This window comes from Homalodisca vitripennis, chromosome X, assembly GCF_021130785.1.
Source record: "Homalodisca vitripennis isolate AUS2020 chromosome X, UT_GWSS_2.1, whole genome shotgun sequence".
NCBI lineage: Eukaryota > Metazoa > Arthropoda > Insecta > Hemiptera > Cicadellidae > Homalodisca > Homalodisca vitripennis.
Genome location: NC_060215.1, coordinates 101,347,062 through 101,374,221, shown reverse-complemented (window position 1 = coordinate 101,374,221; position 27,160 = coordinate 101,347,062). Strand labels below are relative to the sequence as shown.

The 27,160-nt window shown below is 32.0% G+C and overlaps 1 protein-coding gene across 9 annotated transcripts in view; it reads left to right on the top strand.

Moving 5' to 3' along the window:
• The window catches only part of LOC124369750 (glutamate-gated chloride channel), a 645,135-nt gene that overhangs the window by 20,340 nt on the left and 597,635 nt on the right, over nucleotides 1–27,160 (top strand). For all 9 annotated transcript variants that reach the window (XM_046827827.1, XM_046827822.1, XM_046827823.1 and 6 more), the window contains exon 2: nucleotides 19,989–20,017. The gene's annotated coding sequence lies outside the window, so the exon portion shown is untranslated. The remainder of the gene's footprint in view (nucleotides 1–19,988; nucleotides 20,018–27,160) is intronic.

The window sequence follows — 27,160 nt, the reverse complement described above, 5'->3', positions numbered from 1 at the left end:
CTGAAATGAACAAGTGGCTAAACATAATGAACACTGAAGTATCAGGATCAATAAGTCCCAATGTCAATAAGTCACATTTTTAATAAGTCACATCGTCAATAAGTCACAATATCAATAAGTCACAATGCTACCTCACTGTTTATTTTGCGGATTGTGGCCAGAATTTGTGGCAATAAATTATTGTCTTTTTGAAAGGAAATCCTCCATAACAAATATTGTTTATGCTTGCAATTTCTTAGAGTCTATTTAGTTATTGCAAATTTCAATGAATAACAGCTGCATTAGAATATTTAAGTTTGCTTTACGAAAAGATTTGAAATATTGAAGTCCAAACCATCTCCACGGCAAATTATTTTGTTGGTGTTTCAAATCCATTCAAATAGTCTCTTTTTTAACACTGTTATCATAAGCTTTCATTAAATATGTGTTTTCCATTTAGTAAAAAACTCATAGAAGCTATCTAACTATTTTAGATAACTTCAAAAGCTGTAATTGCATTCCACAAATATTTTGTAGCTATAAAATGTTAAATTCATTGCAAAATGTAAGTTCTCTGTCACCATACACATATTTTTGTATTAGAAGTCTTGTCAAAGGTAGTAATGTAATATTTTTTAAAACATTTTAGAGAATTGTATATTTATTGTTAATGTACCTAAAGCATCAAATTATATTATTTATTTAATTTAAAGTAAGGAAGAATTTCATTGATTTAAATGAAACTTTAAGAGTATTTTTAAACCGTTTATAAATAATCGAAGGAAAAATCATAGTTTATAAAATCTTAAAAAAGGACCGCGAGATTATTGTAGACATTGGTAATTGCAGCTGCTTGGTGGTGCGCGCGAGCAGACACAGCTGCTTTGTGGTTTGTTTATTATCACTGTGTGGCTGTTTGGTTTTGGTGTTGTACGAGATTGTAGCTGACGCTTGACTTCTGTATGGTCAGCATTGTGTTTCTTGATTTGTCAACTTTTCTCGGAATTAAACACTGTACTTTTCTTGAATAAACCAACAATAAATGTGGACTGGCAAATTTGTACAAATGTTATTCTTGAAGCGGAGTGCCTTTACGCGGTGGCCCACTACCATTGCCGTCTCTAGGGATTCCCTGTACCGGCACTCCAAACATTCACGGCTCTTGACTAAATATTCCTTAAAATACAAAACTCAGCTGATGATCTGATTATATTTTAAGATAGATTTTAATAATTCAATAAAATTAGGAAAAACAGGTGAACACAATTTAGATACGTAATCCAAATTTTGTACGTTTAATGTAATATTTCTTAAAATAAACCTATTGTATTTTAAAATATTTCATTGTTATAACAGTGTAGTATCAGTAATTACGTATCTGTAGTATTAAGAAGTTAATTTTGAATATTAAAATCCAATAAAGAAATTAATTTTTAATACAAAACTAATACTATTATTGCAGCTAAATAGATACTGGAGAATTTTCAATCCAATGCTATTTTCAACAAAGAAAACGGCCTTTGCTGTTAAAAACTAACAATCCTTTTAAACAATCATTCATGGAGAACTGTCTATAAATGAAAACCTGTTTTGATACTTCAAGGCATCCTATAAAAGAAATCCGCGGGAAAAGTTTTAGAGGTTAACAAAAACAACGGAATGCGAGTGCGGCGCCATCGAGCGGATGGTTCTGCAATCACGACCCATTACAATGGCATCCCACATCCGGACCCTGGGTGGGGCAGCTCCTACGTTTAATCGATACTTGTAGTTTTCCTTTGATTTAATTATGGCAGTCATTTCCATTTCCTAACTACCATTATCACTCATTTATGTAAAAAATGGCGGTCGACTAACTTTTTTTAGAATTTTATTAGTAGCTAAAAATCTATTGTAGAAGTCAAGAATTTATTAGAATTATAAGAATTTATTATGTATGTACATTTTCTAGGTTGAAATACAACAAGAATTCTGGCGGGAAGGAAGTTGTGATAAGTATGCAGGAAAGATACTGGAAGGTGTTACTACATTACAATTCCATTTGCTACCAAATTTGTATTCTCAACCTCATCGGTTACTCTGTTAAGATAGGAATATTGCGTTTTTGTAATTTGCCAGGTGCTTTGCTAATCCATTCATTCATATGTGAGTACTCTTATTCACTCCAGATTTAATTTAATTCGATATGTTCCAGATAAAGATAAAGATAAATGGATAAATATAATTAAAGATAGATAAATGTTCAATGCAACTTAAAACAAAGCTAGTAAGTGCAAATAAAAAGTTTTTATTGACAGTTAGTTATAAATTTCGAAAAGAAATTCTTTTTACTAAAAAAACGCAACAAAATTGCATTTGGTCATGTATTGAAAAACTGTAAACGTGCTAGCTCGAAAGCAAAATGTTGTCTAGATGACTCTTAGAAAACCGGAAGTTAAATTTGAATATATCAGCAGTGAGCTTACGTGAACAAGTTCCGCGGAAATAACGTTGTTGACATTAAGATTATGTTTTTTTTGTCACCAACATAAGTAAACATGAATGAAATTTGTAATGCATTCATTGCTATTCACTAATAGAGTTTAGTCGCAACATTATTTAATATTTCTTTTCATCAAGAAATAGTGGTAGTTATTAAGAATTACCACGATAAATAAAGTTGAACAAATAAAGTATATTAAAACATCTACCTCCTAATTACCAAATATGATTTCAGAACATGTCTACAAAACCTTACAGAGTTCTACAGTATTATATTGTTACGCTTCGAAAGAACTATACTTTCTTTAATGTGGTGATTAAAGTGGCAGGGTGGTGTTGAAGATATAATTTTTCTTTTTCGTGTCATAGGCTTGTAACATTTACATGGTAGTGAGAAACATCTAGTGTCAGATTAGTATGTTATAAACCAACTTAGAGGAATTAATGGTTATCTTGGTTACGAGGAGCTTTTATGGACTGGAAAGACATCTTACTCTCACATCCTCTACCCCATTACATACATTGTCAGTTATGATGCATTACGTTTTCCCTTACAGATCCATGATATGTTGTGTCATTTCAATTTAGGAAATAAAAATAAAAGTTTAAAGTTATGAAATTTTGTTTTACTTGCTAATTTACACTTATTGTTTATGACAAATGTTTAAGAATAAATATTTGTTTGCGGATAAATTTAATAGGTACTTGACATTTCATATATTCATTAACTTTTCACACATGGTCGATCCTTCCATAGTCCTTTGTATTTCTTCAGAGCTCAACTTTCATAACACTTTAAAACGATAAAGGTTGCTTTTTGTACTCAAACGGTAAACGAAAAGGTGGTTTTGTACTCGTAATGTGAATGAACCTTTGCAGCTCGAAGAGAGTTAGATGGAAATTATGATCTAATACTTCAAGTACACATCCCGGAGTAAAACAGTCTCACAAAATGAAATTTTTAAAGAATTGCCCAAGTACTAGCTGTAAATACGCACGTTATGTGTGGGAAACATGCGATTGTAACGAGTCTTATGCATCTTGGATGCTGACTTGAGCTCTTTGCCATCAATACAGACTCGTGTCGATCGTCGATGGATCTAATTTTGCCTTTCAGCGTCTAACAAGGGTCTTTCACAATAAATCGTACTGAAGACCTAAATGAAACTTATTTTTAGTTTTATGAAACTTCCTTCTTCTGGTATAATTTACTAAGACGGTAGCCTGTAAAGAACAATAAAGAAATTATAACAAATTGATGCACTTATGAATTATTATGATTTGTGTACATTCTCGGATAGACTCGTGTCGATCGTCGATGGATCTAATTTTGCCTTTCAGCGTCTAACAAGGGTCTTTCATAATAAATCGTACTGAAGACCTAAATGAAACTTATTTTTAGTTTTATAAAACTTCCTTCTTCTGGTATAATTTACTAAGACGGTAGCCTGTAAAGAACAATAAAGAAATTATAACAAATTGATGCACTTATGAATTATTATGATTTGTGTACATTCTCGGATAGACTCGTGTCGATCGTCGATGGATCTAATTTTGCCTTTCAGCGTCTAACAAGGGTCTTTCATAATAAATCGTACTGAAGACCTAAATGAAACTTATTTTTAGTTTTATAAAACTTCCTTCTTCTGGTATAATTTACTAAGACGGTAGCCTGTAAAGAACAATAAAGAAATTATAACAAATTGATGCACTAATGAATTATTATGATTTTTGTACATTCTCGGATACAAATGAATTATAAAATTGTGATAGCTTGTTTAATTAGTTAGATGAAAACATGGAAACATGGTCTAGACACTTGGAATTATTTTAAATAGATGAGATAAATTGTTAAATATTAATATCTTTGATTTTAATCAAGCTATGCTCAATCATTGAACCTCTAGAGGGCTAAAATTTAAAGTGCTTTACAGAACGGTAAATCACACAACATTGTGTTATAGTAAATAACTAAGATTTATAAAAATATGAGATATTTGAGTTTTAGTCAACTTAATTTCACATAGACGTACAGTATGGCTTGCATTACTTATGTTCTAAACAATATGTTAAATTTGACTCTAAAAAAAAAAAACAAATAGTATATTTTAAGCTATATGTAAAGTTGTTTCTTTAAATAGTTTTGAATTAATGGAAATAACTCTTTTCGTTGAAGTGTTCGTGGATGAATATTTTCAACATGAAGGACATTTTATTTTATTTTTAAAAACCGATTGTGTAATGGTGATTGAACTAAAACATAATATAATTTCTATATAAATTTACAAAATTACGGGTTCATGGATTATATTTACTGATGTTCGTGTTGGATGGGAATGCAGTTTTAATATTTCCTTATGGAGTAAAAGATTTTCAGTGAAGGAGTTTTGTTTGTTTTTATCTGAAAAGTAAAATGTTGAGAAGATTTCTATATATTTGCTCAAAATTTTAAATTGGCCTTTTGTGACTATTTTTAGTGAGGCAACTGAAATTTAGATTTTCAATATTCAAAAAACGAACAAAATAAAAACCAAATATTATAGTCTTTGTACACTTCTATAAATACCTCACATTATTGGTATTGTCATTTGTTAATTTTAAGTGTTGTAGAGGCTCTGCCTCTAGTGTTTTATACCCAAATGCACAGGTATAATTAATGTTAAAGTATTTCCCAAGTTTTCTTTATGTATACAAAAAGTTATGTATGGATACAAACGGATAACGGTTCGTATGCGGTACTGTTTAATTATACACAAGGAACACGTTTTATTCACCATTTATTAAGACTTAAATTCGCTCCCGTCATAAGTGTGACTATTACTTTAAAGAATTATTTAACTCCCAAGTACTCTGAAATTGATGGATATCAATAAGTGTGCCTGTGTAAAATTAAATGTGGTTTTACATTTTTGTTGTTGACAATATTAAATGGACCAAACGCGTTTTGTAACTAAGCTTTAACCGTACATTAACAACTACACGATAAAGAATGGCTGAGAAAGAGGAAGAGTGATGCACAGAAGAAGAGTCTTGAATGCTGATTAGAATTAATTCAATAACATGCTTAAAGCCGTTTCCTAGAAGACGATCGGTTTGCGTGTCAGTGTTCAATGTCCTCTGACCTGTAATGATTGTTATTTCAATGCTAAATCAACTGGAAAGGAAAGCTCTGTTCATGTAAACCACTCGCATCAGCTCAATTCTCCAACGATTATTTTCTTTGTAGTTATATACTCTTCCAAAAAAATATTTACGTTTATATATACAATAGAATATTCAATTCTATCCAGGTTAAATTACTTTTTCGTTCTCAATACTAATATTTATAAATTATGAGGTTTTAATCAATAAATAATAACCTACTGTGTAAAGTTTCTTATATTTTAAACGAAACTTCTGTAATGTATATTGTAAATATTACATTTTATTTATGTATTTATGTATACTTTTTATACTGTTTAAATATTATAATATACCACTAAATATAATATAATAACGTGTAATTAATAATGTACTATGCTTATTTGAGTTGCCACAAACTTAGCAGAAAGCATTAGAGCAATTCATCGTTAGCTGTAAGGGCTTTATGTCTTTATCGAGATAACTGTAATAGCTGTAGCGTCACAAAGGCAACGGATAAGCTACCTAAGGCCTAATTGTTGTTCAGTTAGATTCACCCGAAGGCATATTCAAGCACAGCATTGAATCCTGAACAAGATCACTCAATGCAAACTAAATTATCGACCACTTAATTAGTACTAATTAGTATTAGACTAGTATTAGATTTGTCAACAATGTCCAGTAACTTATAGAAAAAGAAAAGACACAGAAATTAAACAAACACCAATAAAATATTGTTGTAACATTTAGACATAAAAAGTGTTATTTGTTCAACTATTAATACTAAAAGTGTGAAAAAACAACAAATTTTAGAAATTCTTTCTGATAACAGATATATTACATATAAATTTAATAGGTTATGACATGTACCTGTTTTTGAACAAATTTAGCAAAATAACGTCATCGATATCAATCAACGTCAAGATTTATTAATAAAAAAATTTAGTAATAAAAAGCTTTATACATAACATACTTAAGTATTTAACAATTCATTTATTGTATATTTGTTTTTTTTGGTCGTGAGTTAGTGTCTTAGACTAAATAATTAGGTGTTTTTGAATGGGAATAGTACATAAATAATTATTTATAAATTTTGGAAATTAATGCGAGTAACAGTTTGGTGAACCATATTACATAAGGATATCCAAAGAAAAAGGAAATAGTGCAGAGTTTAAAATATACCACCCATAGGCAAATGGACAGTTCTTCAGTTTTGTACAGCTAAAAATAAGCATTGTTCAGTAGGTCTCCTAGCACATCTTTAGTGGCGTCTCTTCCATTCGTTTGTTACTATGCACACCCGAGCCATGGAAGGCGTTATCAAATCGTGTTTACTCCCACTTAGGAATCCTAAACTGATCATGTTTGGGAACAGGAGTAAAAATGATATCATACCTTTAAAATAAATCAAGGGTTACCGTTAAGTTTTAGAGGTTTATAGAGACTGACTCTTGGATAACAACAAGTACATTATTCCTAAATTGATCTTTGAACGTGAGTGGAAGGAGATAAGATTCAAAATATTTCGTGACATTTTAATCAAACAACTAGCTACGAATTTCACGCGGATTATTTTCAATGCAACATGACTGAGGTATTGCAGTGAACCTCCTTTACAAAATGGCCTCAAAATAATCCCTAATTAATTTTAATTTTAAAAAATCACAGTTTGTAGAATAACTGCAGTATCGTATAATATTTTATTTTCAACCAAAGGAACTTTCTTCTAGTATCAAAGATGACCTGTTTCGTTTTGCCTCCGGCCTTGGAAAGAATGTCACTGCTCTTTTATCCAATCCACTTCGGTAACATTTATATTCTAAATCCTTATATTCAAATATTACATTCTTTATATTCAAATATTATATATTCGTCGTCCGTTTAACTTGATATAGCAGCACATCATAGCATCGTTCGCCTCTCATATATCACAAAATATACTGGTATATTTCCAAGATTTGTTATTAAATATTTCAGTTACTTATTTTCACACTCTCCCAAGAACTCAACATGGGCAATATAACATTTATAAGAAGATTCCTGAACTGACTTGAGATTCTTATCGTGAGACGTACCCTATTTCTTTCTCACTCTTCCAAGAATTCTTAGACAGCAAAATACACTTCATAGGAAATCCTTCCATGGATTAAATTAGTAATAGTGATTTTAGTGTGAGTATTATTTGAAAAAAACTGGGGTCGAACCGCGATTGAAACTAAAAAACTAAAAAGCAGTGGAGACATTTCTTACACAGCACCGTTTTTATAAATTAAGTTTGTGTCGAATTCTATTTAATTCCATTTCACAGATACTGAGATTTTCTTATATTTTTATATTCAAGATTTTACTAGTTATATAAGTGTTTGTGAAAACCTTATATATATATATATATATATATATATATATATATATATATATGATTTATCTATATGCAAAATCCAATGGAATTTAGTGTGTGAAATTTTCTTTTAGTCAGGTAAAGCTATACTTGGTAGTATTTGGTAGAAAAACTTTGTAGCTTTCCCAGTTTGAAATGTAAGAAACTGTTTCTTAGTCAAATTTAGTAGCATTACATTAAATAGCAGCAAATTTTTTCGCTCATTGTGAAAATGACATATATATATAATAGAAGTACTATTCTGCTCTTGTGAGTCTGCGATAAATGTTCTATGTTACTTTTTTCTGTGATATTGTGTTGGACCTCCTACACCCACATTTGATAGTATGAACAGTTAGACAACGGAAATAGAGTATGTAGAAGGAAAGCTACTGGGAGTCCACGCATTTGAGAGAAACACGTAAAAGATTTTTGTTAAGCTTTACGAGTTTTGGAAAATGCATGGATAAAGCCCTATAGAAGTCGGACGGTGCTAGCAAGGAATCATTATGGGGTCCGGTATCGGGTGTCTGTAGGCGAGGGCGCAACTTTTAGAAGCTATTGTGTTAGTATACGCTATCTTTAATTTGTGTAGAACCTTTTGAACTGCCTCAGTCATGTTCCATTAATGTGTGCCAGTTAGACTAGCCGCCTAATGATAATGTAAGTGGCAAGGTATACCGTCACAATGATATTGTGGTTGAACAACCACTTATACGAGTAATAATGCATTAGTAGGAAGACTTACAAAATGAATTTTTCTCCTTTACTTTTTCGAAAAAGTGTTTAGAGAATCTCAGTAAAAAATATATTTTCACTGACATTATTGGCGGACTAGAGAGTTTGTCTGAGCATTGAATGTAATTACGCAAGAAATTTGCATATTGAACACACATTTGTCATGCAAATACCTGATGTTCAGCCATAATCTCTAAACTTTAAAATGCCCATGTTCACAATTTCTAAAATAAAAACATTTGAAGTAGGAAAATTATTGAGTTAATTGGCCAATTTTCACGTTAAAAACTTTGATTTTTAAAAGTATAATAGACCCTTTGCTTATAATTTTGAGAAAATGTAGAAAGTAACTTCTCCAAGTTTTTAATAATACAGTATTATAAACATTTTCTTTATAGTACTTTTCAGGTGAAGGTAGTTTATATTTTTACAGAACTAAATATCAGAACCATTTTGAACAGAGCCAAGATTTCCTAAAAGTTAATTTGAACTAATACTACACACATAGTGTCCATTTGAAAATAAATAGTCGTAAATTCACACCATTGTTCATCGAATATCAAACGGCAAATACATTTCACAATTTTAACTGGATACAGGATGCACCACAGTAGAATTTAAATTACTCACTTTATGTTTGCAGCGATTTTGATTTTGATGCCAACAACAATGCAGTTATTGTGTGGAGAATTGAGGACTTTTAGCAGAAAATCCAATTTAAACATTGGATTAAAGAACAGAAGCTGAACAGCCAAACAGAAGCTGATTGGCTTTGGTTAGTTTTGCGCTCATTTCGACGAACAAACAAAGGTGAAAAGATGAGATTAACGGATGATAGGGTAAACGAGATGAGGACAGTTTCACAACATCAAACAACGGCAGACTGTCAGCAAACAGGGAACAGGCGTCAGCAAACAACGAGGGCTACGTCAGCAAGCGCTGGCCATAGGCGACACAAACGTAACGTGTTGTAACAAGTAGTTATACTCGGAACTAACATTCCACTTTATTTTACTTCATCGAAGGTCTCTTTTCACATAAAGTTCAGATAAATACATTATTTTTTAAGTACAGAATATTTGTGTATACTTAAGAAGTATAATGCGGTAAAAACACATAGCAGAAGTGTAATATCACCTCATATCACTATCTATTTCAACGGACTTATGGCTGCTAGCATCGCCCCTGCTAATTTAAAGATTGGGTATATAACGCCCATCTCAAAGTCTAGATCTCCATCTGATATTATTAACTATCGTCCTATAATTATATAAGTCAACCCTGGCTAAGGCCTTTGAATCGCTCGTCCTTGGAAGATTGATGTTCAACTTCAAGAGTGTCATCAACGCTGAACAACATGGTTTTGCCAAAGGGCGTTCGACCTCTTCAAACCTCTTATCTTTTCAAAATCATATTATCAAAAGGTTTCTAACTCCCGCCAAGTTGATGCCATAAACACAGTTTTCTCGAGAGCATTTGATCGTGTTAGTCACAATCATCTTGTTACTAAACTCAGAGGTGTTAGTGTCGGCGGGGCGCTCTTGCGTTGCCTGGAATGTTATCTTCGTGATCGTTTTCTTCATGTGCTAGAAGTTTCTGGTGTTCTTCATGGTTTCCTACTGGGCCAAGTATTGTTCACAATCTTTATTAATGATCTGGTTCAATGTGTGGATCCTAATGTTCTACTATTTGCTGATGACGCTAATTTTCAAAGTAATTACATCTGTGGAAGATTGAGTGTTCCTACAAAAGAGTACTGATTTGCTGGCAGACTAGTGCGACGTTAATGAAATGCTTTTGTTATTTCAAAGTGCTCTATTCTTCTTTATCATTATAACCTTGATAACCAACTCCTTACTTGTTGTATTAAGATCAAGGATCTTTGAGTTATACTTGCTTTCGACCTTGATTCTAATGAGCATACCAATCACATTTCAAGAAAGGCTTATGCAGCACTATATTTCGTAATTAGGGCCAGTTGTGACACGTTTTCTGTCCAAGCTCTGAATACCCTGTACGTCCAGCTTGTTGGACCCATACTTTAATATTCTTCTACGGTTTGGAAACCATACCTTGTTGGTCACATTGATAGGCTTGAGAGCATACAGAACCACTTCATTCGTTTGATTGGGCTTAGAGTACCGTAAGGTGATGACCTTCAACTTAAGTTAAACTTGAAACCCCTATATTGATGACGCAAAGTTCACGACCTACTATTTCTGTAGAAGTTGATCTGGTCTGTCATCGATGCACCTGATCTGATCGAGTTGACATATTACTACTCAGTACATGTTTCATAGTGCTTTTCGTCGCCTTCAACGCCTAGCTAACAACTAGACCCGGTCATCTTCTATGAGCGGTGATACCTTCAAGAGAGAACTGCTGTCTTGTCTTGACTTATATACTGTCTAAAAATCTCTACCATCTTGTCTAATAAGTTACCGTCTCATTACTGTTGTTATTATATTTATCTTTGTTGTGAGTCTGTTGTATTACTTTTGTACTTGATTGTTTTCGGTTATTTATTTGTTATTGTATTGTTTTGATAGTATGTATTGGGTCTTTTTTAACCGTTGGATTAAATAAAGAAATAAAAAGCAAAATTTAAATTTTTAAGACATTAGCTTTGTTTGAAATAAATATTAATAGTTTACAACCTAAGTATAAGTAACCTTTTTAAGTAGTTAAATGTAAATAAAATTGTAATAAAAGTTAGAAAGTTGTAAAAAATAAAATAGTAAATATAAAGTACCACTCAATGAATTCTTATTTTTAAGCCATTGATAAAAGGTTATATAGTAGGGAAAATAGAGATTTCTTTAAAACCTGTATTTTTAATGCTACCAATGAAGGAAAAAAGTAAATCAGGTCGGGTTTAATTACTTACCACCATACATGGTGTTGAACAAGAAACGTTAAAATTGCTTCCCTTCAGCAGTTTGAAAATGCGCCAATGTGGAATAAATATGTCACACAACTCGCTGTAATCTTTGTTGACGAATGCCTTGTATTTACTGTACAATTAGATTTATCAGATCATCAATATCTTGGGGCTTTGATTTGTACACTCTATTATTGACTCTACATAAAGTAGTCGAGTGGTGAAAGGTCCAGTGATTATGTAGGCCACTCAATAAACCCACGTCTATCTATCCATCGATTTCGGAAAACATTATGGAAGTAGTGGAGGACTTGCCGGCTATAATGCGGAGGTACTCTCGTCTTGTTGAACCAAAATTGTTCAAAATCACCTCTGAATGCCTGGGTTGCTGGAATTATGTGTTGTTGGACCATATTTAATAATTACACATCATTAGTAAAGTTTCCTTCAATGAAGAATGGTCCAATAACTCTTCCTCCCATCACACCTAGCCTAGCGTTAATATTTTCTTTATGTAGAGTGTAGTGTTCCCGCACCTAGTAATAATTGACATCAATACAGAGACTATAATTGTGTCTATTAACCTGTTCGTTAAGGATAAAAATGCTTCGTCACTAAATGCAAATAATTTAAGTTGTGTCTGGTTATCTATTTTACTCATAATTTTATCACAATATTGTATCCTTCGATCGAAGTCAACGTCGTTCGGCTCGTGTATAAGATAAATTGTTTATGCCTTGTATTGATTTTTATATAAAATCTTACAAGCGGATACCGGGAGAACTTCCCACTTTTCTTGAGAGAATAGTATTTGACACATGTGATCTTTCAACAACAGACATCAAGCTCCAGACAATGGCCCTCAGTTATTGCTGATCGTTGTCTTCCAGATTTAAGCAGATTCTTCACTGCGCCTCCTTCTTTAAAAGGTTCTAATGGGCAAACAGCAAATCTTGATATAGGGTTTCTATGGCAAAATGTTTTATTAAATAAATATTCTACTTGATCGTATGATCGAATCCTATCACCATAACCTCGCATCATTAACAACGTAATACGTCCCTGTTCGCTTAACTCCATGAGGAATGTAAAGAACAATGTACTCCAGTCAGTATGGCAAGACCTGATAGTATTAAAGGTAAGCCTCTGATAAGACAAGCCAAAGCAACTGATTAGACTGGACAAAACCCATAACTTGTGGAATGTAGTTTCCTACAGTTAGTAAGTCCTAATAATTCTTTTAACTTTTGTTAATAGCTAGTTTTGATATTTAAAACCATAATTTGCTTTGGTTTTTTCCCTTTTTAATGCCTTAAAATGAGAAGTTATTGAATGGTATTCAGAATTTACAATTTTAGCTGTTCTAAAAGGTTACTTATAATTAAAGTCGTAAGTGGTTAATTGTGACTTTTAAAACTTTGCAATTGGTCGCCATTTTGTACTGGTTTAAGATATAGATCTCTAGTTTGTGTTGCTAGTTTCCTTTTATCAAGACCTTTAAAATGAGGGAGTTTATCATTTGAAATTTTTGGGTTGCCTCCAAAATCCCCCATTTTGGGTTTGTGAACGAAGTAGTAATTATGCCCAAAAAATATGTCATAATATAACATGAAAGTGTTCAGAGTTTCATTTTTTAGTGTGAGCCGTTAAAATACTAACAGGGGGTCTCCAAACTTTTTATTAACTCTGCATCAACAGGGTGTTCACAAAAGGGTGTCACAAACTGTTGTGGCCGATAGTACTCATAATTCCAAAGAAAACATGTCCTATAAACATACATTGATAAATGTGTTTGAAGTCACTATCCGCCGTATGTACAGTATAACATGTTATATCTGATATAGTACTGATTTGTTGAACTGTGACTAGAATCGAATATGGAATATAAATAAAATGATTGAAACAATGAAATTGACAAGGAATATATTGTTGACCGGTTGTCTGTAAAGTCGGTTTACTGACGATAGTTGAACGTGACAACGTCATAAGAAAATACTGACGGAATGGTTGCATTTTTCAAAAGGAAATTTTAATTTTATTTGTTTGATAGATATTTTGTATGGATATACAGAAGGAGGTAAATGGAAATCACAATGGAATTGATCAAGTTACATTTATTTGTACGCATGAATACAATAATTATGTCAATTGATCATAAATCTTAAATTTAAAATTTAGAAACACCATTAAAACTTTTTGTAATTCTAGCTTTTAAAAAGCCCGCCTCAATGTGTTTGATATAGGAGAAAATTGTTCCCTTTGACGGCTGGCTGGTCCAACCTGTCATTTCAGACACGTTGTTATGATATGTGGAAGATTTAACATTTATGTTTTAATTTTTTGAAATCATAGCTACGCTCGATAATTATTTTGATCGAATAGTAAAGCCATTGATTTTTTACTCATCGTGAAATAGTTCTGTTAACTTTTTGTTATAGTTTTGTCAATTATAGTATAACCTACAATCGCTGCATTAGCGGACCGATGCTATTTATTTTAATGATGAAGCGCGAATATTAGACAATATATCACTGAACATATATTTAATATCGAAAGAATCATGACCTTTATCGCCGCAATTATCGTTGCTATAAACACTTGACACCACATTCACTTTTCACTGCACTTCATACTTGACGAAAACATGTAAATGTATTATTGTATAGCAGCTGTCCACGCGGACGCACCGCTCACTCAAGTAGGAGAGAGAAATATGTCGAACGCTGCCGAACGTGGAGGCCGATTGATGTTGAACGCTGCCGAACGCGGAGGCCGATTGATGTCGAACGCTGCCGAACGCGGAGGCCGATTGTGCCTCTTTGTCGCTCGTTCCGCGCTCTCGCTTGCACTTCAAGCCTTAAATGGAACGCCTCAGAGCGAGGTAACGCCGCATGACGTCATGTTTTTTGGTACGTGCAGCCGGCTCCGTCGAATTATAAGACGTTGTCACGTCAAAACTGTGTCGAGAAATTGGTAGCATATGTATTGTCAAGTCTTACAAAATAGACAAACAAAACATATATACTCTAAGCAGTTTTCAACTCCCTTTATAGCTTTGCCCTGTTCCCATATTACTACTTTTATTTATTATAGCCGTATAACTGATATGGTTCATAACCTCTTTAATGGTTTTAGGTATTTTTGTACTGTACTTAGAGTTATTGTAAAATATTAAAAAAATAAAATTCTTATTACTTATTATTGCATAAAATCACCAATATGATTTATTGTTTTTATAAATATTATTTTAATGAATTGAAATTCCGTTTTTCACACAATTTATTTAATGTAAATGTGCCTGAAATCGTGTACTGAACTGATATTTTAATAATAGTTAATGCATTTATTTACTTTCAGTGTAATATGTATACCTATTGTTTATCCAAGTTGTCATGGTCTCCGCAGCCATATTGCTGAGTTTTATTAAATGGCATTAAAGTGTTCCCAAATACCATTAATTTGTCATTCCAGTCAAGCTGCGAGTAATATGGTTCGTGGTCTTGGAATAAATGTTACAATATTTATAATGTTCCTCGGTACATCTAACAAAAATAGCCAGTGTGACAGTTGAGACGCTAAATAATCAAGTAGATCAGTTAAGTTGAAGCGGTATCGGTCAATACGGCGCTAGTAGGCTATACAAGAGCAGCGAGCATGTTGCGAACACAGCATGGACGGCGTATTCCTTAGCCGCCTTACACGGTACTTACGTAATAATATAGTCATCACTGATCGATAAAGCCTTAGTATACCATTGATACATTATGCAGTTGATGCATGCTTATTTTTGATTTTATAAATTTCTAAGATATTAATAGAAACATTAGTTACAGTATTTCCTGTATCTAAGCATTCTAAAGCAAGTGGTGCATATGTTGTATTCCATATTCATATTCTAAAACAAAACTGTTGAACCTAGCAATGTACAACTCGGCGTGTTGTCAATATCGTTATGGGTTTCTTAACTACCTTTTAAAATATAAATATTTACAAATAGTAGTGTTGTGAAGTGTAAAAAACAATCATTAAGATTTAAGTTCACATAAATATAAATTTAAACATAAAATTTAACAGAAAATAGAGTAAAAAATATTAAAATTAAATAAGTAAAAGGTAATAAAAACATTCAAGCACCGTCTCATCCTATTGCAAGCAAAATTAAATATTTATCTGTCCACATAATAATAATAAAGGAAATGCTCATTTCAAACGTCTAAGAGATATTTCCAAAAGACTTTTTCCTCAAATTAAAACTGGACCCATACTATCGTACATTTGGTTATATGTTTAATTATTAGGTCTGTAATTAGTAGTCTGTTGTTGCGTGGAATATTGTTATAAGAAGTAATATTTAAAGAACGATTACAACCACCTGAATCATATTTATTTTTCATCGGTTGGTCGTTATTTCCTAAATAAATTAACATCTCTAACAGAAATAAATTAGAGTTTCATGTCCGTATACTACTTATAAAAGGCAAGATACATAATTATATGTTCGTACAATTTATTTACGTTTGAATTTAAACATGTTTTAGAATGCCCTTTGCTCTTATATCATAATATTTATATTATAACACAATCACCAAATATGTACTGATCTGGAAAAGGTCCATCTGATGAATTCTTATGAAATTCTATGGAAACCTGAGAACAGCAATGTTAATTTTGGCTGTGTCTCATTGTTCTTGGGTATTTGGTGCTGGCAACCGCGTGCATGGCTGCTTTTTGTTTGGACGGCAACTCAGAGAACTTGTCCTTAAGTAACCCAGCCATTGGCGGTGGTCTAGACCTCATGCCTTTACCCCCAAAAAACTGTGTATAATAGGTTTTAGACGACCAGAATAAATTCTTTATTCGAGACCTACGTGACTGCTACACGCAAAATACTTTTAATATTCTGTATGAGAATGAGAAACTTTCAGAAATATGTGTCTGTATACCTCAGACTCAGACGTATAATAGCATTACAAGAAATCTAAATTACCATACTTAAATTACCTGTATTTGTGGGAAAATGGAGTTAAAAATTACCTTTTAATGTATTAGGTTGAGATTCTTCTTAAAATTCCACTTTTAGACCACCAAGGAATTCTGGAAGACCAAAGGAATCCAGGTGAACATTCAGAGCCTGAGGTGGCCGTTGCCCGGTACAGCGTGGAATTTAATTAGCAGCTGAGATTCGTCGTCTCTCCGCCATACCTTTGAAGTTTGTAGAAATATTAGGTTTCTAATATGTAATATGTATTATTTATTAGTATTGTACTTTTACCTGATCCGCAGGTTTAAAATCATGGTTAAAAGTCTAAAATACGCATTAAAAATGGTTGGTGATTTTTTAATAGCAATCAAATTTAATTATAGGAGCTAGTCTTAACTTAAGACACGCTGCTATGGGAGGTTATGAAAATTAAGTAGAAATAATGATTTTATCGGGCAGTCAGTATCTCATTTAATTGATAGTAAGTTATTTCACTAATAAGTCGATGCAGCAATCTTTATAACTTGGCCGAATAGATGAATTCTATCCTTCCTTTCCTTAAACTACTTTCCACTTAAACGTTTGATTACTTAATGATGTGTATTATAAAATTACCTACTTGCAGCAATGTCGCTTTCTTCGAAATAAATTATGACCTACAATTATTTATATATTAAGGAAACGGAATTTGAACTCAAAGAACAATTTAAATTCCATCAATAATTTCTTATATAATTACAAATAAATATTTATACACCTTTATAAATATCTATTTATTTATTCAAAGGATCTATAAAGATAGCAAAGGCAGGGTACGGTGTTTTAGAAGATGTTTGGCGAGGAGCTGTATGCATTATAATGCTCTAAAAACGTGCTTCCAATTTTACTACTGCACGTGATTTTGTCTTGAGCTACATTTTCTACTTTACGTTGCTTCATGAAAAATAATGGAGTAGGATGTCAACTTTATATGGCGTGTAAGCTGGTTGTTTATGCATAACATAATTCTAAAACATTTAAAAATCAAGCATGATTTATTTTAAAGTGAGTACTGATCATGTTTGGTACAGTTCTTTGACCTTTCCCTTCTCATTATACATTGAGATCTGTACATGTCATGTAATTGTATAAGCTATTTCATGCATTATCCAATGCGTTCAGTGAGTACGTGAAAATTCTTACAGAATTATTATACAAAAATACAGTGCTTTTTAGATCTGAAATTTTTAATCTTTAACTATCATAGTTGCAACTATTTTAACTAACATATAATTATAACTAAGATTAAAACATTTTCACGATAAATCTTAAATATAAAATACTACGGTAGGAGTAAACACTAAACGTTATAGGTTATGAATTGCTTCAGGGGAAATATGTGTTTATCAGACAGTTTAGTAGGAATATTTCTACAAAAAGTTCTGTTTATTTCCCTAAAATAGGGCTTTTAATGTGAACCTACACAATAAATAAAAACATTATTTACCTACATATGAGGGCTTATAATACTTAAATATTTCCTATTGTATCTTGTATTGTATAAATTAAAGCATCGTTTCCATAATAATTTTACTATGAAGAAGTTTCAGTTAAGCCAATAAAATAGGATAATGATTTTAAATATTAGGTATTCTATTAGTAGCTTTGTAAAATTAAAATCTTCCCACTAGGTGCTGTGCATTCCCGTCCTATTATCAAGTTCTTGCCGTTTTATTTTAAGATTTATGTGTTGTTTCTGAGACTTATTGTCTTAATAGAATATTAATTTAACGGTTCCCTAAACTGCACTTACTGGGAACTTTCAATACTGAGAGAAGACAGGTTTATTTGGAATTAAAAACACTTTCGTTGCATACAAATAACCGTCCCTTATGGAATTTATTTCTCTGAAAAATTAATTTAGTCCCCTGAAATCTTTTGTTTGGCGGTAAATGTATTGCTGTAGTATGGACCGTCAGAATTGAATCATTAAACAGGAATACAGATTTCATAAGTGACAAGGTGATGGGAGGACGCAATGGGGATTTTATAACCTGATGGAAACCATTATTGGTTCCATCATAATACAAACGATCATTCATGCTATTGTACTGTTAACAAAGGGACATGGTTCACTTTTGTTTTTATAGTAACAAACAGTCCAAACGGTGATCTCTGTAGTGGTCAGCTTTTCGTTGTTTTCCCAAATACATCGTAATCTATAAAGATAAAGGCTGCAGGTAGCTGAAACAATTCATCTGTTTGTAATAACTAAAACGTCTGTCCGTATGTTGAATAGTTTGCATGAACAATCTGCTTTCATTTCCTAGAGTTCTATCGTTAAAATGAGAATCAATTTTAAAATCTAAGAATATAAAAGCTCGAAATTTTATAATACGGTACATATTACTGTTAAGTTCGGATCCACTATTATATTACGCAACATAAAATAGTTATGTAGGAAGATGTAGTAATGGCGTAGAATAGTTTAATAAACATAGTCCTCATATATTACAAAAAAAGTTTTAGCTTTATGTCTTATAAGATAAATTAATATATTTCGTGACGTGATTGTGACGTGAAGGTTTATGATGGGGTCCCAAATTATATATTGAATATGTGGTTTCAAGTTTCTTTAGAACTTTATTTAAAGCACAGACAAGTTATATGACGTCTAATAAAAATAATATTTCCAGTACATAATTGCAAATTATAGTAAACGGTAATAGATAACCCATGTTGGATGTTTTTAACTATTTAACATATAGTTAATGTTTTTGGAAACATTAGTTATGTGTAAATAACCCTTCCAAAGAAGTGCAATTGACGATAAAAACCTACTCTTTTATGAATATTTAGGCAGCCATTAATTATCTTTGCTTCTTTATGATTTTAAAAACTTTCCTATGTGATAATGTTGAATACTGATTATTGAAGTGTATTGTAATTAGCATAAAAATTACTTTAAAATTTATATCTTATCCTCCTTGGTGCCCAACTACAACTACCTAATAGAGTACTAATATTAAATAATAATAAAAAAAAATGTTTTGATACCATGACATGTAGTTTACTCTTTCTGCGCTTAGACGGCTAATGGTATATTAAATCTTATAATTGGGTTATGGTTGTGTCAAGTGAACGAAATTGTCAGTAATAGATTTACAACCATATATATTATCAAACATTTACATTGTTGCAGCACTCGGAAAACCTGTCACGATACTGATCATTTTGCAGCACTAGGATACAAAATGATGAATTCCAAGCAATAAAAACTTCTAATATTAATTTTCATAAAAAAAGTCTCTTACAAACTACCCCATACCATAAACAGAAATCAGATTGTATTCTAAATCTAAGTACGAATATAAGCCTGATAAAAATGGAGTAAATCTGACATAGAATTGTATGAATTGTTGATAAACTGTTATAATTTATATCTTTTCTAGGTTGTACCAATACCAGATCGACTATTTTTGTAAGTTGCATTCAAATAATTTTCTGTTACTTTCTGTCGTGCATCCAATTTGAAAACACTCGTGTCTATTTTAAACGTGACTAACAAGTATTTCAGTACTTTTAGAATGTTTGTGACCCTCTTTGTGTTTCCTAATAATTGTTAAAACTTGTGTCCTAATCTGGAAAATACTAGGTCCAGGAATATATTTTATTTTGACAGAACTTGCCTAATTGACTCATAGTTAGAAGTGAAGTGTGCTCTACCCCTGACCTTCCTTTATCCACAACCTCGAGTCTTGTCTGTGTTAGTTTGTTTGCCACTAGCGTGTTTTTTGCAACACCTAGCCTCTCCTTGTGGATTTATTATTTATTAATAATGTAAATAGATCAAAATTAATAACTGTAATACTAATGGTATCGCTAGAAGTTAATACTCTATACGCATGCAATGTTTAAACCGTATATCTCAGAAGTTAGTGCTAGCCTTCCTATTATGTGCCACAACCCAGACTTGCAATGATACGTCTCGTAATATAATTTATATAACGTACAACGAAAGTACTCATAATGAAACTTCACCTTTGGAAGAACTTGTTACCATCACATTTAATTTATATTATTACTTGCTCACTAGTATGTATGATGGGCCTAGGAGTTTTTTTTTGTATAGTTAATAAACACGTTTATAATTTTGAGCGATAGTAAGAAATATTAGTGAAGATACTCGCCAATATTACCAAAATTAAAGTTTTCTAATTATGTTCACTATATTAGTCTTATTGATAACAATTAAATGTAGAAAACAAAGGTGTCACAGTTGAGAGTCAACTGTTTGTTACTTTACTACTGGCTTGTGCAAGCGTACCTCTAAAGTGATTGTGCTCGCTTATGCGTTGATGGATTCGTTGAAAAAAAAGAACAGTTATAAAAATAAAAAGTAGTCGAAATCTTGTACATTTTTAATAACTGATGCCACAATGCTGATGCCTTTCAACTGGCAAAATGTTTGTTGTACTAGGCTTGTGCAATCATACCTCTAAAGTGATTGCCCTCGCTTATGCGTTGACGGAATCGCTGAAAAAGTACCGTTAGAAATCTTATAAAATATGGAAATGGTCGGTATTTTGCAAAAATAATAGTAAAAATATACTGTTTTTTTGTCTAATTTGACCTTAAAAAATTTCAATAGGTGGTATTTTATTAATATTAAAGAAAACCACACAATTATTTTTTTGAGTGTACCTCTTATTTCTCACAACCTATCTGATAAGTTTCTTATAGGTAGCTTTACTAGTTATATAGATAATAACATTTTTATACGAAATACAAAATGGCGGCTAGCGTCAAAACGACACATTAAACAGGGTGTTTCAGACCACCAGTGCTGTATCTTCAGTAGCCAATAAACGAAGCAGCATTATTCATTTCAACAGATACCCCCGTTTTAAACTCAATATAATTAGGTAGACCTATTCCGGGAAAAATACTCAAAACGGCACTGGGGGTAGGGGTCGTTTTTGGAAAATTTTCAAGTAGGAAATAGGTAAATGATGCCTCATTTTAAAGGTCTATGTATCATGAGCATTTTGGAGCCAAAAACTCAATATTATGCTTATTCGTATGTACAGAATGTGACAAAATGTCTTTAATTTAAGTTTCAACAGTAAATTCTGCAGTCAGCCTTCGTTAAGACCAATGTATTTTTATGATGTTTATTACATAACCTCTCAGGAAATATGGAATGGCGTAACAAGTCCAGGGACAGGCATAAGGACAATTTGTAATGGACTAAATGCAAACAAACTGCAGTGTGGTGTACGATTTACTCCAATGGTTTATCTCTATTTCACATGATTAAAGTCCAAAAGTTACTTCAAGACTACTCTCCAACGATTGAATATTGTAATTGACAACTTACAAGTAATATTCAGAATTTTAAGAAAGTGTTATTTACAGACGAAACTAAATTTTCCAGAGGTGGTATAATATATTCTCGTAACATGCATACTTTAGCACTAGAGAATCCTCATGAATCTTTGATTAGGTCTCACCAGCAGCAGTTCGGTTTAAATGGGTGGTTTGGTATACTTGGAGATCATCTGCTGGGCCTAAAAAGATTGGTATCGTTAGTTTTGTCGTTGAGTTTTTTATTATAAATTTGCAATAAATAATAATTCTCGCACTTTTTAGTTAGGATTAACAGTTTTTATTTAATTTGAAAACTTTTAAATGTCGCCATTTTGAAATGTAAAGTGATTATATTTATTTAAATTATTTTTGTTTTACCTTTAATTAGTTTAACACAAATGCCAAGTACCATGTTATTTGCTTCAACGGGTTCTGAGATACGATTTTTTAAATAAAAAAATGGTCAAACAGACAATAAACAAAGCGAGATACGTTTATTCAACATTTTTGCTTTTTTGTGTCTACTGTCATACGGATTCTGAAGTAGTGCCAATCTCTCACTAAACACCCTGTATATTATTTTGAAACAAGAAATTCATATACATTTTTATGGTTTGTTATCTTAATTATTATATAACACTTTATATAACACTATTATATTATATAAAATATAAAGAATTACATCTGTATATCATTTTTGTGTGGAAATAAACGTGATTTGATTATTTTATCTGCGTGGTAATTGGTGTAGAAATGTCCCTAAAGTCTAATAAATTATTTTATTTTGCATCTGTTAAATTCTTTTTAATATTAAATTTTAAAGCCAATATATGCGAAGTAATCTACTAATTTTATGACACAAACGAACAATAAAAAATTAATGGACAAACTAAAATCTGTTTTTAATTAGTTTACTTAACAATTGTTCCTGTAAGAGCCCATGGGTTATGTGCTAGAATAACGGTCATGTAGATGATTGATAAAGTAACTAGATCGGTATTTCTTTGGTTCGAACTACAATATAACTAGTACAGATGATAATTGAAAACGTTGACTTTAATCAGTAATATGACTACACAAAGCACATAAAAATACGTACACTAACTGAATATGACGCTGGGGTAGCGTTTGTTATGCATGATGGTGCGCCAATTCATTTATTGGGCATTTAGTGTGAGTATTCTGACTTTCTTGACACCTTCACAGCGATTGTCGTTTGGGATAGAGTATTCGGGAAATGTTCGTATGTGTATACAATTGGTTCCATATTTGGTTCAGTTCAATATGGAGGTCAAATATAAAGTTAAATCACGATATATTTACAGTCCATAAATATATCATAGTTCGTAAAAATTCATTTTCGGTATAGAAACTGTTTTTTTGTAAGTTAACATTATGTAAGACCAAAATATGGGGTAATATAAGTGCCACATTTCTGTGTATCACGTATGAATATGCGAGATGCAGTATTGTGGCCACAGGCATGCCTTGGGTAAGTGTGTCACATGTCTGCGTATCAAGCATGAATATCCTAAGGCCATGGGTATCAATGTACGTGTATCAAGTATGCATATCCGAGATGCAGCTTGGTGGCCACAGGCATGCTTTGGGGCAAGAGTGTCATATTTCTGCTTACCATGTTCGAATATTCGAGATGCGGCATGGTGGCCCCAGACATGGTCTTATGGCGAGCGTCACATGCCTGCGTATCACGTTCGAATCTACGAGACGCGGCATGGCAACCGCAGACATGGCCTTGGTGTCACATGCCTGCGTATCAAGTGTGAGTATTTTCGAGATACAGCATTATCGCCAAAGGCATGGTCTTGGGTAAGTGTGTCATATCTTCGACTACCGCATGAATATCCGAGATGCAGCATGGTAGCCGCAGGCCCAGGGAGTGTGTGTTATACTTTATACCACCTTTACCGCATGTCGAATGCTCGTACGTCATGGTATTCAATTAATACCATTTATAAATAAATAAAATCATTGGTTGACTATTCATTTTGTTAATAATTGGGCATATATACTTATTACTTAAGAGCAGATTAAAATTATCCATTAAAACATATTCATAGATGACAAATGGCACGATTGAAAATTAAACCTCTTACACATGAGTCTAAATATGATATAGAGAGTATACTGTGATGATTCAGCCAAGCACTTAGAGAGCCTTCGGTTCAGTGCAGCTAAATCTAATTAGGCTTTGAATACAAACCTTTTTATATCCGTTATTTATCGTAATTACGTAAACGTTTGTATTCATAAGAAAGCTCTTGAAAACAGTTTTTATTCCTTTCATTTTTCTTAATTTGTACACTGAAACGTACGGTTCTTATAAAAATTATTTTAAATGAAATACTAATTTAAACAGCTTTATCTATTGTGTGGGGAAGTTCAATTTACATAATTTAGTTTGTTAACTGTGAAAGTGGCTGCTTCCAAACATTTTTTAATACTCTTTTCTAAAAAATTTCATACTCAGCCAAGCCTCGACCCTTTTCACGGCCAATGAATCGAATCAGTCAAATAGCTTTTGGTATTAGTTTAATAAATACGGAATTCTTGACTTGATCTGCACCGACTTGATTCTGACTTTCTTGACACCTTCACAACGATTGTCGTTTGGGATAGAGTACTCGGAAAATGTTCATATGTGTATACAATTGTTTTGTACTATCAGTACCAACAACTTTTGTTGTGAATTAATAGCTTTTAGTAAATCTTTGTTAAAACGTGAAATTGTGTTAAAATTTATATTTTTTCCACATTTCCTCTATATTTTATGTTGGTGGGAGGGATTGTAGTTACCAATCTTCAAAGTGTATGAAACATGTTCAACTCGTTTAAAAATTGGTTGTGGGAGGAAAATGAAAATCACTTTATGCATTGCTTATTAAGAGTTTATCCTCACACTAAATCCTAAAACGTTTTAGAGATACTTTAATATCAGATCTCCTACAAATCTGTGGTTCGTCCAAATCCAATCATGGTTTTAATGTTGGCAATGTGAAGTTTCGTGTTTGTTAATAACGGTGGGTGGTACCCTTGTACCGTGTGATTAACATCTGTCCGCTCTAATGCAGTTTGAGAGCAAATTAGTGCTCCATTTTCCACAATCGTTTTGTGTTTAGTGAGTAAATTGTTAATTAAGAAAGAATTATTGTTTAGGTGACATAGTTGTTGGTTGGGCTGATATCTTTATTTGCTTCCATAATCTGTAGTTTGTATTGAATAAAACTATTTGCATGCAAAACATTACAAGGCAAAATGATTTTCAACAAAGGTACATTTAAAAGCAATACGAGCAAGTTCCATACTTTTATATCCTATTATTTACTCCTCCAATCCTCACTAATAGATTCTACCTTTTATAGGTGTATTAGAAAAAGAATGTATCATCCTATTGACACTGTGGTGAGGTTGAATTGGAGAGTAAGGTAAGGATGTGAAGTCATCAATGCTCTTAGATATTTTGGAAATCTAGAGAAACAATATGGTTAGATATTTGTCAATGGTATACTTAAGGCCGATTCGATTCCAGCATATTGTAAATAGGTAAGTAAATAAGTATATTAACACAATTCCTACGCATGTTACCAACCACGTTGCTGATTTTAGATCATAAATATTAAAGGTAGAGTACACATAACATTGAAGTATTCAAATCAAAATAAAATTTATTTTTGTAACTTACAAACACACATAGTACACTTTTTGTACACATTAGTCCTACATGGGCCACATAGTCTTGTGCGTGGTGACGGAGTCTATTTCTTGTCGATGAGCACACATGATATTATACAAATTATTATATTGATACTAATAAACAAGTTTTTGTAAAAATAATTATCATATCTCAAAACTAATATACAAATTAACAACTGTAACACCTGTATTCACCTGCAGTATAATAAAAACTATTAATATAACGCTGTGATTAAGTCTAACGAATCGTTTACAAAATGCCCCTTTATGGTAGTTATTGAAATATATTCAAATATAATATACATAGAAATACCTTTTATACTCAATTTATTTTAAATTTAAATATTGTGTATTAGTTCGTCTTAAAGCTATAAATATCCTATATGTTTACTAGTCTTATATGTCTAAATACATTGTTCTATGTAATATAGGACTTGTGTGGTTAATTATTACTTTTAGTTTATATATGTATAAAACAAAAAGTCATTATTTCATCTTCCGTTAGGCAGTACTTGGTTTTATGCAAACGGTCTGCATATAAGAACGAGCATCTCTTGTCTCTGTCACTACCTATAGAATTCCATACAATTTTGGTTTTAGTTATGATTTACTAGTATAAAACCAAGTACTGCCTACCGGAAGATGAAACAAATGACTTCTTGTTTTATACATATATAAACTAAAAGTAATAATTAACCACACAAGTCCTATATTACATAGAACAATGTATTCAGACATATAAGACTTTATTGTGTTCGAAACGGAATTAGCTTTTATCGAGAGATTTACAAAAAATATCTTTTTTACCGTGTATTATAATATTCATATCTTATGGTTATTATAAAATAAGTTTTGCAGTAAATCATTCATTAAAAATGAGTTAAGTTACTAAAAAGTAAAATCGAGATTAATGAAATGGTTTTAATTAAACCTATTAGTATATATTAAATGAACTGTCATTGTTTATTTAAAAAGCGAGATAACGACATTATTCTTGTCTGATGTGCTTGTTGTGTACAGTCTATTTATAGAGGTAATCCCACGTGATAAGATAATAGGACTCGCACACGCACCACACACGCACACCAGACCTCCACGCAAGCAAGGGCGGTCATAAGTTATGACAAATATGTGTAATAAAGATATAAAAAGATGGAACATTAATTAACTGACTGTAATACACATCCTAAATATTGAAAATGTTCATATAATTATAATTTCAATGTAGATGGACTTGAACCAGTCACAAAAAGCACTTGGTCAGATCTCTTACTTTGACGGGCGAGCATGCTACACCGCAGATCCGTTAATTGTTACTTATTTACTTAACCGTTTCTATGACTCATGTGTTTAAATAACTAAACTAACAAATGATCGGAAAACCAAATACCTATAATATCGGTATATATATATATATATATTTATATATTGAGTACATATATAAATTAGGGAAATCTCCTAAAAAAGAACAAAGATATAACACTATTTATCGCGAATCTGTCAAAATAAATAGTTACCGTAATTTGAAAATTTAGCTAAA